Genomic DNA, 12,880 nt, shown 5'->3' with positions numbered 1-12,880 from the left:
GAACGGAAGGAGATATTTGCTCAAAACTTGCTGTGCTGGTGCAGACAGTGGCACCCGACATGCCTGCGTTGTCGTTTTCACCCGGGCACTCTTTGGGCGGGCGCAGCACGCAGAAACACCTAGATTGCAGATAAGCGCCTTTTCCCATTGACCGCGACGAACAGAGAAGATGCACAAGCTTCTTGCCATTGCGGCCGAACGGAAGGAGATATTTGCTCTAAACTTGCTGTGCTGGTGCAGACAGTGGCACCCGACATGCCTGCGTTGTCGTTTTCACCCGGGCACTCTTTGGGCGGGCGCAGCACGCAGAAACACCTAGATTGCAGATAAGCGCCTTTTCCCATTGACCGCGACGAACAGAGAGGATGCACAAGCTTCTTGCCATTGCGGCCGAACGGAAGGAGATATTTGCTCAAAACTTGCTGTGCTGGTGCAGACAGTGGCACCCGACATGCCTGCGTTGTCGTTTTTACCCGGGCACTCTTTGGGCGGGCGCAGCACGCAGAAACACCTAGATTGCAGATAAGCGCCTTTTCCCATTGACCGCGACGAACAGAGAAGATGCACAAGCTTCTTACCATTGAGGCCGAACGGAAGGAGATATTTGCTCAAAACTTGCTGTGCTGGTGCAGACAGTGGCACCCGACATGCCTGCGTTGTCGTTTTCACCCGGGCACTCTTTGGGCGGGCGCAGCACGCAGAAACACCTAAATTGCAGATAAGCGCCTTTTCCCATTGACCGCGACGAACAGAGAAGATGCACAAGCTTCTTGCCTTTGCGACCGAACGGAAGGAGATATTTGCTCAAAACTTGCTGTGTTGGTGCAGACAGTGGCACCCGACATGCCTGCGTTGTCGTTTTCACCCAGGCACTCTTTGGGCGGGCGCAGCACGCAGAAACACCTAGATTGCAAATAAGCGCCTTTTCCCATTGACCGCGACGAACAGAGAAGATGCACAAGCTTCTTGCCATTGCGGCCGAACGGAAGGAGATATTTGCTCAAAACTTGCTGTGCTGGTGCAGACAGTGGCACCCGACATGCCTGCGTTGTCGATTTAACCCGGGCACTCTTTGGGCGGGCGCAGCACGCAGAAACACCTAGATTGCAGATAAGCGCCTTTTCCCATTGACCGCGACGAACAGAGAAGATGCACAAGCTTCTTGCCTTTGCGACCGAACGGAAGGAGATATTTGCTCAAAACTTGCTGTGTTGGTGCAGACAGTGGCACCCGACATGCCTGCGTTGTCGTTTTCACCCAGGCACTCTTTGGGCGGGCGCAGCACGCAGAAACACCTAGATTGCAGATAAGCGCCTTTTCCCATTGACCGCGACGAACAGAGAAGATGCACAAGCTTCTTGCCATTGCGGCCGAACGGAAGGAGATATTTGCTCAAAACTTGCTGTGCTGGTGCAGACAGTGGCACCCGACATGCCTGCGTTGTCGATTTAACCCGGGCACTCTTTGGGCGGGCGCAGCACGCAGAAACACCTAGATTGCAGATAAGCGCCTTTTCCCATTGACCGCGACGAACAGAGAAGATGCACAAGCTTCTTGCCATTGCGGCCGAACGGAAGGAGAAATTTGCTCAAAACTTGCTGTGCTGGTGCAGACAGTGGCACCCGACATGCCTGCGTTGTCGTTTTCACCCGGGCACTCTTTGGGCGGGCGCAGCACGCAGAAACACCTAGATTGCAGATAAGCGCCTTTTCCCATTGACCGCGACGAACAGAGAAGATGCACAAGCTTCTTGCCATTGCGGCCGAACGGAAGGAGATATTTGCTCTAAACTTGCTGTGCTGGTGCAGACAGTGGCACCCGACATGCCTGCGTTGTCGTTTTCACCCGGGCACTCTTTGGGCGGGCGCAGCACGCAGAAACACCTAGATTGCAGATAAGCGCCTTTTCCCATTGACCGCGACGAACAGAGAGGATGCACAAGCTTCTTGCCATTGCGGCCGAACGGAAGGAGATATTTGCTCAAAACTTGCTGTGCTGGTGCAGACAGTGGCACCCGACATGCCTGCGTTGTCGTTTTTACCCGGGCACTCTTTGGGCGGGCGCAGCACGCAGAAACACCTAGATTGCAGATAAGCGCCTTTTCCCATTGACCGCGACGAACAGAGAAGATGCACAAGCTTCTTACCATTGAGGCCGAACGGAAGGAGATATTTGCTCAAAACTTGCTGTGCTGGTGCAGACAGTGGCACCCGACATGCCTGCGTTGTCGTTTTCACCCGGGCACTCTTTGGGCGGGCGCAGCACGCAGAAACACCTAGATTGCAGATAAGCGCCTTTTCCCATTGACCGCGACGAACAGAGAGGATGCACAAGCTTCTTGCCATTGCGGCCGAATGGAAGGAGATATTTGCTCAAAAATTGCTGTGCTGGTGCAGATAGGGGCACCCGACATGCCTGCGTTGTCGTTTTCACCCGGGCACTCTTTGGGCGGGCGCAGCACGCAGAAACACCTAGATTGCAGATAAGCGCCTTTTCCCATTGACCGCGACGAACAGACAAGATGTACAAGCTTCTTGCCATTGCGGCCGAACGGAAGGAGATATTTGCTCAAAACTTGCTGTGCTGGTGCAGACAGTGGCACCCGACATGCCTGCGTTGTCGTTTTCACCCGGGCACTCTTTGGGCGGGCGCAGCACGCAGAAACACCTAGATTGCAGATAAGCGCCTTTTCTCATTGACCGCGACGAACAGAGAAGATGCACAAGCTTCTTACCATTGAGGCCGAACGGAAGGAGATATTTGCTCAAAACTTGCTGTGCTGGTGCAGACAGTGGCACCCGACATGCCTGCGTTGTCGATTTAACCCGGGCACTCTTTGGGCGGGCGCAGCACGCAGAAACACCTAGATTGCAGATAAGCGCCTTTTCCCATTGACCGCGACGAACAGAGAGGATGCACAAGCTTCTTGCCATTGCGGCCGAACGGAAGGAGATATTTGCTCAAAACTTGCTGTGCTGGTGCAGACAGTGGCACCCGACATGCCTGCGTTGTCGTTTTCACCCGGGCACTCTTTGGGCGGGCGCAGCACGCAGAAACACCTAGATTGCAGATAAGCGCCTTTTCCCATTGACCGCGACGAACAGAGAGGATGCACAAGCTTCTTGCCATTGCGGCCGAACGGAAGGAGATATTTGCTCAAAACTTGCTGTGCTGGTGCAGACAGTGGCACCCGACATGCCTGCGTTGTCGTTTTCACCCGGGCACTCTTTGGGCGGGCGCAGCACGCAGAAACACCTAGATTGCAGATAAGCGCCTTTTCTCATTGACCGCGACGAACAGAGAAGATGCACAAGCTTCCTACCATTGAGGCCGAACGGAAGGAGATATTTGCTCAAAACTTGCTGTGCTGGTGCAGACAGTGGCACCCGACATGCCTGCGTTGTCGTTTTCACCCGGGTACTCTTTGGGCGGACGCAGCACGCAGAAACACCTAGATTGCAGATAAGCGCCTTTTCCCATTGACCGCGACGAACAGAGAAGATGCACAAGCTTCTTGCCATTGCGGCCGAACGGAAGGAGATATTTGCTCAAAACTTGCTGTGCTGGTGCAGACAGTGGCACCCGACATGCCTGCGTTGTCGTTTTCACCCGGGCACTCTTTGGGCGGGCGCAGCACGCAGAAACACCTAGATTGCAGATAAGCGCCTTTTCCCATTGACCGCGACGAACAGAGAGGATGCACAAGCTTCTTGCCATTGCGGCCGAATGGAAGGAGATATTTGCTCAAAAATTGCTGTGCTGGTGCAGACAGGGGCACCCGACATGCCTGCGTTGTCGTTTTCACCCGGGCACTCTTTGGGCGGGCGCAGCACGCAGAAACACCTAGATTGCAGATAAGCGCCTTTTCCCATTGACCGCGACGAACAGACAAGATGTACAAGCTTCTTGCCATTGCGGCCGAACGGAAGGAGATATTTGCTCAAAACTTGCTGTGCTGGTGCAGACAGTGGCACCCGACATGCCTGCGATGTCGTTTTCACCCGGGCACTCTTTGGGCGGGTGCAGCACGCAGAAACACCTAGATTGCAGATAAGCGCCTTTTCCCATTGACCGCGACGAACAGAGAAGATGCACAAGCTTCTTGCCATTGCGGCCGAACGGAAGGAGATATTTGCTCAAAACTTGCTGTGCTGGTGCAGACAGTGGCACCCGACATGCCTGCGTTGTCGTTTTCACCCGGGCACTCTTTGGGCGGGCGCAGCACGCAGAAACACCTAGATTGCAGATAAGCGCCTTTTCCCATTGACCGCGACGAACAGAGAAGATGCACAAGCTTCTTGCCTTTGCGACCGAACGGAAGGAGATATTTGCTCAAAACTTGCTGTGTTGGTGCAGACAGTGGCACCCGACATGCCTGCGTTGTCGTTTTCACCCAGGCACTCTTTGGGCGGGCGCAGCACGCAGAAACACCTAGATTGCAGATAAGCGCCTTTTCCCATTGACCGCGACGAACAGAGAAGATGCACAAGCTTCTTGCCATTGCGGCCGAACGGAAGGAGATATTTGCTCAAAACTTGCTGTGCTGGTGCAGACAGTGGCACCCGACATGCCTGCGTTGTCGATTTAACCCGGGCACTCTTTGGGCGGGCGCAGCACGCAGAAACACCTAGATTGCAGATAAGCGCCTTTTCCCATTGACCGCGACGAACAGAGAAGATGCACAAGCTTCTTGCCATTGCGGCCGAACGGAAGGAGATATTTGCTCAAAACTTGCTGTGCTGGTGCAGACAGTGGCACCCGACATGCCTGCGTTGTCGTTTTCACCCGGGCACTCTTTGGGCGGGCGCAGCACGCAGAAACACCTAGATTGCAGATAAGCGCCTTTTCCCATTGACCGCGACGAACAGAGAAGATGCACAAGCTTCTTGCCATTGCGGCCGAACGGAAGGAGATATTTGCTCTAAACTTGCTGTGCTGGTGCAGACAGTGGCACCCGACATGCCTGCGTTGTCGTTTTCACCCGGGCACTCTTTGGGCGGGCGCAGCACGCAGAAACACCTAGATTGCAGATAAGCGCCTTTTCCCATTGACCGCGACGAACAGAGAGGATGCACAAGCTTCTTGCCATTGCGGCCGAACGGAAGGAGATATTTGCTCAAAACTTGCTGTGCTGGTGCAGACAGTGGCACCCGACATGCCTGCGTTGTCGTTTTTACCCGGGCACTCTTTGGGCGGGCGCAGCACGCAGAAACACCTAGATTGCAGATAAGCGCCTTTTCCCATTGACCGCGACGAACAGAGAAGATGCACAAGCTTCTTACCATTGAGGCCGAACGGAAGGAGATATTTGCTCAAAACTTGCTGTGCTGGTGCAGACAGTGGCACCCGACATGCCTGCGTTGTCGTTTTCACCCGGGCACTCTTTGGGCGGGCGCAGCACGCAGAAACACCTAGATTGCAGATAAGCGCCTTTTCCCATTGACCGCGACGAACAGAGAGGATGCACAAGCTTCTTGCCATTGCGGCCGAATGGAAGGAGATATTTGCTCAAAAATTGCTGTGCTGGTGCAGATAGGGGCACCCGACATGCCTGCGTTGTCGTTTTCACCCGGGCACTCTTTGGGCGGGCGCAGCACGCAGAAACACCTAGATTGCAGATAAGCGCCTTTTCCCATTGACCGCGACGAACAGACAAGATGTACAAGCTTCTTGCCATTGCGGCCGAACGGAAGGAGATATTTGCTCAAAACTTGCTGTGCTGGTGCAGACAGTGGCACCCGACATGCCTGCGTTGTCGTTTTCACCCGGGCACTCTTTGGGCGGGCGCAGCACGCAGAAACACCTAGATTGCAGATAAGCGCCTTTTCTCATTGACCGCGACGAACAGAGAAGATGCACAAGCTTCTTACCATTGAGGCCGAACGGAAGGAGATATTTGCTCAAAACTTGCTGTGCTGGTGCAGACAGTGGCACCCGACATGCCTGCGTTGTCGATTTAACCCGGGCACTCTTTGGGCGGGCGCAGCACGCAGAAACACCTAGATTGCAGATAAGCGCCTTTTCCCATTGACCGCGACGAACAGAGAGGATGCACAAGCTTCTTGCCATTGCGGCCGAACGGAAGGAGATATTTGCTCAAAACTTGCTGTGCTGGTGCAGACAGTGGCACCCGACATGCCTGCGTTGTCGTTTTCACCCGGGCACTCTTTGGGCGGGCGCAGCACGCAGAAACACCTAGATTGCAGATAAGCGCCTTTTCCCATTGACCGCGACGAACAGAGAGGATGCACAAGCTTCTTGCCATTGCGGCCGAACGGAAGGAGATATTTGCTCAAAACTTGCTGTGCTGGTGCAGACAGTGGCACCCGACATGCCTGCGTTGTCGTTTTCACCCGGGCACTCTTTGGGCGGGCGCAGCACGCAGAAACACCTAGATTGCAGATAAGCGCCTTTTCTCATTGACCGCGACGAACAGAGAAGATGCACAAGCTTCCTACCATTGAGGCCGAACGGAAGGAGATATTTGCTCAAAACTTGCTGTGCTGGTGCAGACAGTGGCACCCGACATGCCTGCGTTGTCGTTTTCACCCGGGTACTCTTTGGGCGGACGCAGCACGCAGAAACACCTAGATTGCAGATAAGCGCCTTTTCCCATTGACCGCGACGAACAGAGAAGATGCACAAGCTTCTTGCCATTGCGGCCGAACGGAAGGAGATATTTGCTCAAAACTTGCTGTGCTGGTGCAGACAGTGGCACCCGACATGCCTGCGTTGTCGTTTTCACCCGGGCACTCTTTGGGCGGGCGCAGCACGCAGAAACACCTAGATTGCAGATAAGCGCCTTTTCCCATTGACCGCGACGAACAGAGAGGATGCACAAGCTTCTTGCCATTGCGGCCGAATGGAAGGAGATATTTGCTCAAAAATTGCTGTGCTGGTGCAGACAGGGGCACCCGACATGCCTGCGTTGTCGTTTTCACCCGGGCACTCTTTGGGCGGGCGCAGCACGCAGAAACACCTAGATTGCAGATAAGCGCCTTTTCCCATTGACCGCGACGAACAGACAAGATGTACAAGCTTCTTGCCATTGCGGCCGAACGGAAGGAGATATTTGCTCAAAACTTGCTGTGCTGGTGCAGACAGTGGCACCCGACATGCCTGCGTTGTCGTTTTCACCCGGGCACTCTTTGGGCGGGCGCAGCACGCAGAAACACCTAGATTGCAGATAAGCGCCTTTTCCCATTGACCGCGACGAACAGAGAGGATGCACAAGCTTCTTGCCATTGCGGCCGAACGGAAGGAGATATTTGCTCAAAACTTGCTGTGCTGGTGCAGACAGTGGCACCCGACATGCCTGCGTTGTCGTTTTCACCCGGGCACTCTTTGGGCGGGCGCAGCACGCAGAAACACCTAGATTGCAGATAAGCGCCTTTTCCCATTGACCGCGACGAACAGAGAAGATGCACAAGCTTCTTACCATTGAGGCCGAACGGAAGGAGATATTTGCTCAAAACTTGCTGTGCTGGTGCAGACAGTGGCACCCGACATGCCTGCGTTGTCGATTTAACCCGGGCACTCTTTTGGCGGGCGCAGCACGCAGAAACACCTAGATTGCAGATAAGCGCCTTTTCCCATTGACCGCGACGAACAGAGAGGATGCACAAGCTTCTTGCCATTGCGGCCGAACGGAAGGAGATATTTGCTCAAAACTTGCTGTGCTGGTGCAGACAGTGGCACCCGACATGCCTGCGTTGTCGTTTTCACCCGGACACTCTTTGGGCGGGCGCAGCACGCAGAAACACCTAGATTGCAGATAAGCGCCTTTTCTCATTGACCGCGACGAACAGAGAAGATGCACAAGCTTCTTACCATTGAGGCCGAACGGAAGGAGATATTTGCTCAAAACTTGCTGTGCTGGTGCAGACAGTGGCACCCGACATGCCTGCGTTGTCGATTTAACCCGGGCACTCTTTGGGCGGGCGCAGCACGCAGAAACACCTAGATTGCAGATAAGCGCCTTTTCCCATTGACCGCGACGAACAGACAAGATGCACAAGCTTCTTGCCATTGCGGCCGAACGGAAGGAGATATTTGCTCAAAACTTGCTGTGCTGGTGCAGATAGTGGCACCCGACATGCCTGCGTTGTCGTTTCCACCCGGGCACTCTTTGGGCGGGCGCAGCACGCAGAAACACCTAGATTGCAGATAAGCGCCTTTTCCCATTGACTGCGACGAACATAGAAGATGCACAAGCTTCTTGCCATTGCGGCCGAACGGAAGGAGATATTTGCTCAAAACTTGCTGTGCTGATGCAGACAGTGGCACTAGACATGCCTGCGTTGTCGTTTTCACCCGGGCACTCTTTGGGCGGGCGCAGCACGCAGAAACACCTAGATTGCAGATAAGCGCCTTTTCCCATTGACCGCGACGAACAGAGAAGATGCACAAGCTTCTTGCCATTGCGGCCGAACGGAAGGAGATATTTGCTCAAAACTTGCTGTGCTGGTGCAGACAGTGGCACCCGACATGCCTGCGTTGTTGTTTTCACCCGGGCACTCTTTAGGCGGGCGCAGCACGCAGAAACACCTAGATTGCAGATAAGCGCCTTTTCCCATTGACCGCGACGAACAGAGAGGATGCACAAGCTTCTTGCCATTGCGGCCGAATGGAAGGAGATATTTGCTTAAAAATTGCTGTGCTGGTGCAGACAGGGGCACCCGACATGCCTGCGTTGTCGTTTTCACCCGGGCACTCTTTGGGCGGGCGCAGCACGCAGAAACACCTAGATTGCAGATAAGCGCCTTTTCCCATTGACCGCAACGAACAGAGAAGATGCACAAGCTTCTTGCCATTGCGGCCGAACGGAAAGAGATATTTGCTCAAAACTTGCTGTGCTGGTGCAGACAGTGGCACCCGACATGACTGCGTTGTCGTTTTCACCCGGGCACTCTTTGGGCGGGCGCAGCACGCAGAAACACCTAGATTGCAGATAAGCGCCTTTTCCCATTGACCGCGACGAACAGAGAAGATGCACAAGCTTCTTGCCATTGCGGCCGAACGGAAGGAGATATTTGCTCAAAACTTGCTGTGCTGGTGCAGACAGTGGCACCCGACATGCCTGCGTTGTCGTTTTCACCCGGGCACTCTTTGGGCGGGCGCAGCACGCAGAAACACCTAGATTGCCGATAAGCGCCTTTTCTCATTGACCGCGACGAACAGAGAAGATGCACAAGCTTCTTACCATTGAGGCCGAACGGAAGGAGATATTTGCTCAAAACTTGCTGTGCTGGTGCAGACAGTGGCACCCGACATGCCTGCGTTGTCGATTTAACCCGGGCACTCTTTGGGCGGGCGCAGCACGCAGAAACACCTAGATTGCAGATAAGCGCCTTTTCCCATTGACCGCGACGAACAGAGAAGATGCACAAGCTTCTTGCCATTGCGGCCGAACGGAAGGAGATATTTGCTCAAAACTTGCTGTGCTGGTGCAGACAGTGGCACCCGACATGCCTGCGTTGTCTATTTCACCCGGGCACTCTTTGGGCGGGCGCAGCACGCAGAAACACCTAGATTGCAGATAAGCGCCTTTTCCCATTGACCGCGACGAACAGAGAGGATGCACAAGCTTCTTGCCATTGCGGCCGAATGGAAGGAGATATTTGCTCAAAAATTGCTGTGCTGGTGCAGACAGGGGCACCTGACATGCCTGCGTTGTCGTTTTCACCCGGGCACTCTTTGGGCGGGCGCAGCACGCAGAAACACCTAGATTGCAGATAAGCGCCTTTTCCCATTGACCGCGACGAACAGACAAGATGCACAAGCTTCTTGCCATTGCGGCCGAACGGAAGGAGATATTTGCTCAAAACTTGCTGTGCTGGTGCAGACAGTGGCACCCGACATGCCTGCGTTGTCGTTTTCACCCGGGCACTCTTTGGGCGGGCATAGCGCGCAGAAACACCTAGATTGCAGATAAGCGCCTTTTCCCATTGACCGCGACGAACAGAGAGGATGCACAAGCTTCTTGCCATTGCGGCCGAACGGAAGGAGATATTTGCTCAAAACTTGCTGTGCTGGTGCAGACAGTGGCACCCGACATGCCTGCGTTGTCGTTTTCACCCGGGCACTCTTTGGGCGGGCGCAGCACGCAGAAACACCTAGATTGCAGATAAGCGCCTTTTCCCATTGACCGCGACGAACAGAGAAGATGCACAAGCTTCTTACCATTGAGGCCGAACGGAAGGAGATATTTGCTCAAAACTTGCTGTGCTGGTGCAGACAGTGGCACCCGACATGCCTGCGATGTCGTTTTCACCCGGGCACTCTTTGGGCGGGTGCAGCACGCAGAAACACCTAGATTGCAGATAAGCGCCTTTTCCCATTGACCGCGACGAACAGAGAAGATGCACAAGCTTCTTGCCATTGCGGCCGAACGGAAGGAGATATTTGCTCAAAACTTGCTGTGCTGGTGCAGACAGTGGCACCCGACATGCCTGCGTTGTCGTTTTCACCCGGGCACTCTTTGGGCGGGCGCAGCACGCAGAAACACCTAGATTGCAGATAAGCGCCTTTTCCCATTGACCGCGACGAACAGAGAAGATGCACAAGCTTCTTGCCTTTGCGACCGAACGGAAGGAGATATTTGCTCAAAACTTGCTGTGTTGGTGCAGACAGTGGCACCCGACATGCCTGCGTTGTCGTTTTCACCCAGGCACTCTTTGGGCGGGCGCAGCACGCAGAAACACCTAGATTGCAGATAAGCGCCTTTTCCCATTGACCGCGACGAACAGAGAAGATGCACAAGCTTCTTGCCATTGCGGCCGAACGGAAGGAGATATTTGCTCAAAACTTGCTGTGCTGGTGCAGACAGTGGCACCCGACATGCCTGCGTTGTCGATTTAACCCGGGCACTCTTTGGGCGGGCGCAGCACGCAGAAACACCTAGATTGCAGATAAGCGCCTTTTCCCATTGACCGCGACGAACAGAGAAGATGCACAAGCTTCTTGCCATTGCGGCCGAACGGAAGGAGATATTTGCTCAAAACTTGCTGTGCTGGTGCAGACAGTGGCACCCGACATGCCTGCGTTGTCGTTTTCACCCGGGCACTCTTTGGGCGGGCGCAGCACGCAGAAACACCTAGATTGCAGATAAGCGCCTTTTCCCATTGACCGCGACGAACAGAGAAGATGCACAAGCTTCTTGCCATTGCGGCCGAACGGAAGGAGATATTTGCTCTAAACTTGCTGTGCTGGTGCAGACAGTGGCACCCGACATGCCTGCGTTGTCGTTTTCACCCGGGCACTCTTTGGGCGGGCGCAGCACGCAGAAACACCTAGATTGCAGATAAGCGCCTTTTCCCATTGACCGCGACGAACAGAGAGGATGCACAAGCTTCTTGCCATTGCGGCCGAACGGAAGGAGATATTTGCTCAAAACTTGCTGTGCTGGTGCAGACAGTGGCACCCGACATGCCTGCGTTGTCGTTTTTACCCGGGCACTCTTTGGGCGGGCGCAGCACGCAGAAACACCTAGATTGCAGATAAGCGCCTTTTCCCATTGACCGCGACGAACAGAGAAGATGCACAAGCTTCTTACCATTGAGGCCGAACGGAAGGAGATATTTGCTCAAAACTTGCTGTGCTGGTGCAGACAGTGGCACCCGACATGCCTGCGTTGTCGTTTTCACCCGGGCACTCTTTGGGCGGGCGCAGCACGCAGAAACACCTAGATTGCAGATAAGCGCCTTTTCCCATTGACCGCGACGAACAGAGAGGATGCACAAGCTTCTTGCCATTGCGGCCGAATGGAAGGAGATATTTGCTCAAAAATTGCTGTGCTGGTGCAGATAGGGGCACCCGACATGCCTGCGTTGTCGTTTTCACCCGGGCACTCTTTGGGCGGGCGCAGCACGCAGAAACACCTAGATTGCAGATAAGCGCCTTTTCCCATTGACCGCGACGAACAGACAAGATGTACAAGCTTCTTGCCATTGCGGCCGAACGGAAGGAGATATTTGCTCAAAACTTGCTGTGCTGGTGCAGACAGTGGCACCCGACATGCCTGCGTTGTCGTTTTCACCCGGGCACTCTTTGGGCGGGCGCAGCACGCAGAAACACCTAGATTGCAGATAAGCGCCTTTTCTCATTGACCGCGACGAACAGAGAAGATGCACAAGCTTCTTACCATTGAGGCCGAACGGAAGGAGATATTTGCTCAAAACTTGCTGTGCTGGTGCAGACAGTGGCACCCGACATGCCTGCGTTGTCGATTTAACCCGGGCACTCTTTGGGCGGGCGCAGCACGCAGAAACACCTAGATTGCAGATAAGCGCCTTTTCCCATTGACCGCGACGAACAGAGAGGATGCACAAGCTTCTTGCCATTGCGGCCGAACGGAAGGAGATATTTGCTCAAAACTTGCTGTGCTGGTGCAGACAGTGGCACCCGACATGCCTGCGTTGTCGTTTTCACCCGGGCACTCTTTGGGCGGGCGCAGCACGCAGAAACACCTAGATTGCAGATAAGCGCCTTTTCCCATTGACCGCGACGAACAGAGAGGATGCACAAGCTTCTTGCCATTGCGGCCGAACGGAAGGAGATATTTGCTCAAAACTTGCTGTGCTGGTGCAGACAGTGGCACCCGACATGCCTGCGTTGTCGTTTTCACCCGGGCACTCTTTGGGCGGGCGCAGCACGCAGAAACACCTAGATTGCAGATAAGCGCCTTTTCTCATTGACCGCGACGAACAGAGAAGATGCACAAGCTTCCTACCATTGAGGCCGAACGGAAGGAGATATTTGCTCAAAACTTGCTGTGCTGGTGCAGACAGTGGCACCCGACATGCCTGCGTTGTCGTTTTCACCCGGGTACTCTTTGGGCGGACGCAGCACGCAGAAACACCTAGATTGCAGATAAGCGCCT

The sequence above is a fragment of the Hyla sarda genome, chromosome 7, assembly GCF_029499605.1.
Source record: "Hyla sarda isolate aHylSar1 chromosome 7, aHylSar1.hap1, whole genome shotgun sequence".
NCBI classification, from domain to species: Eukaryota; Metazoa; Chordata; class Amphibia; order Anura; family Hylidae; genus Hyla; species Hyla sarda.
The sequence above is the reverse complement of the archived record's forward strand: the minus strand, read 5'-3'. Positions refer to the sequence as shown.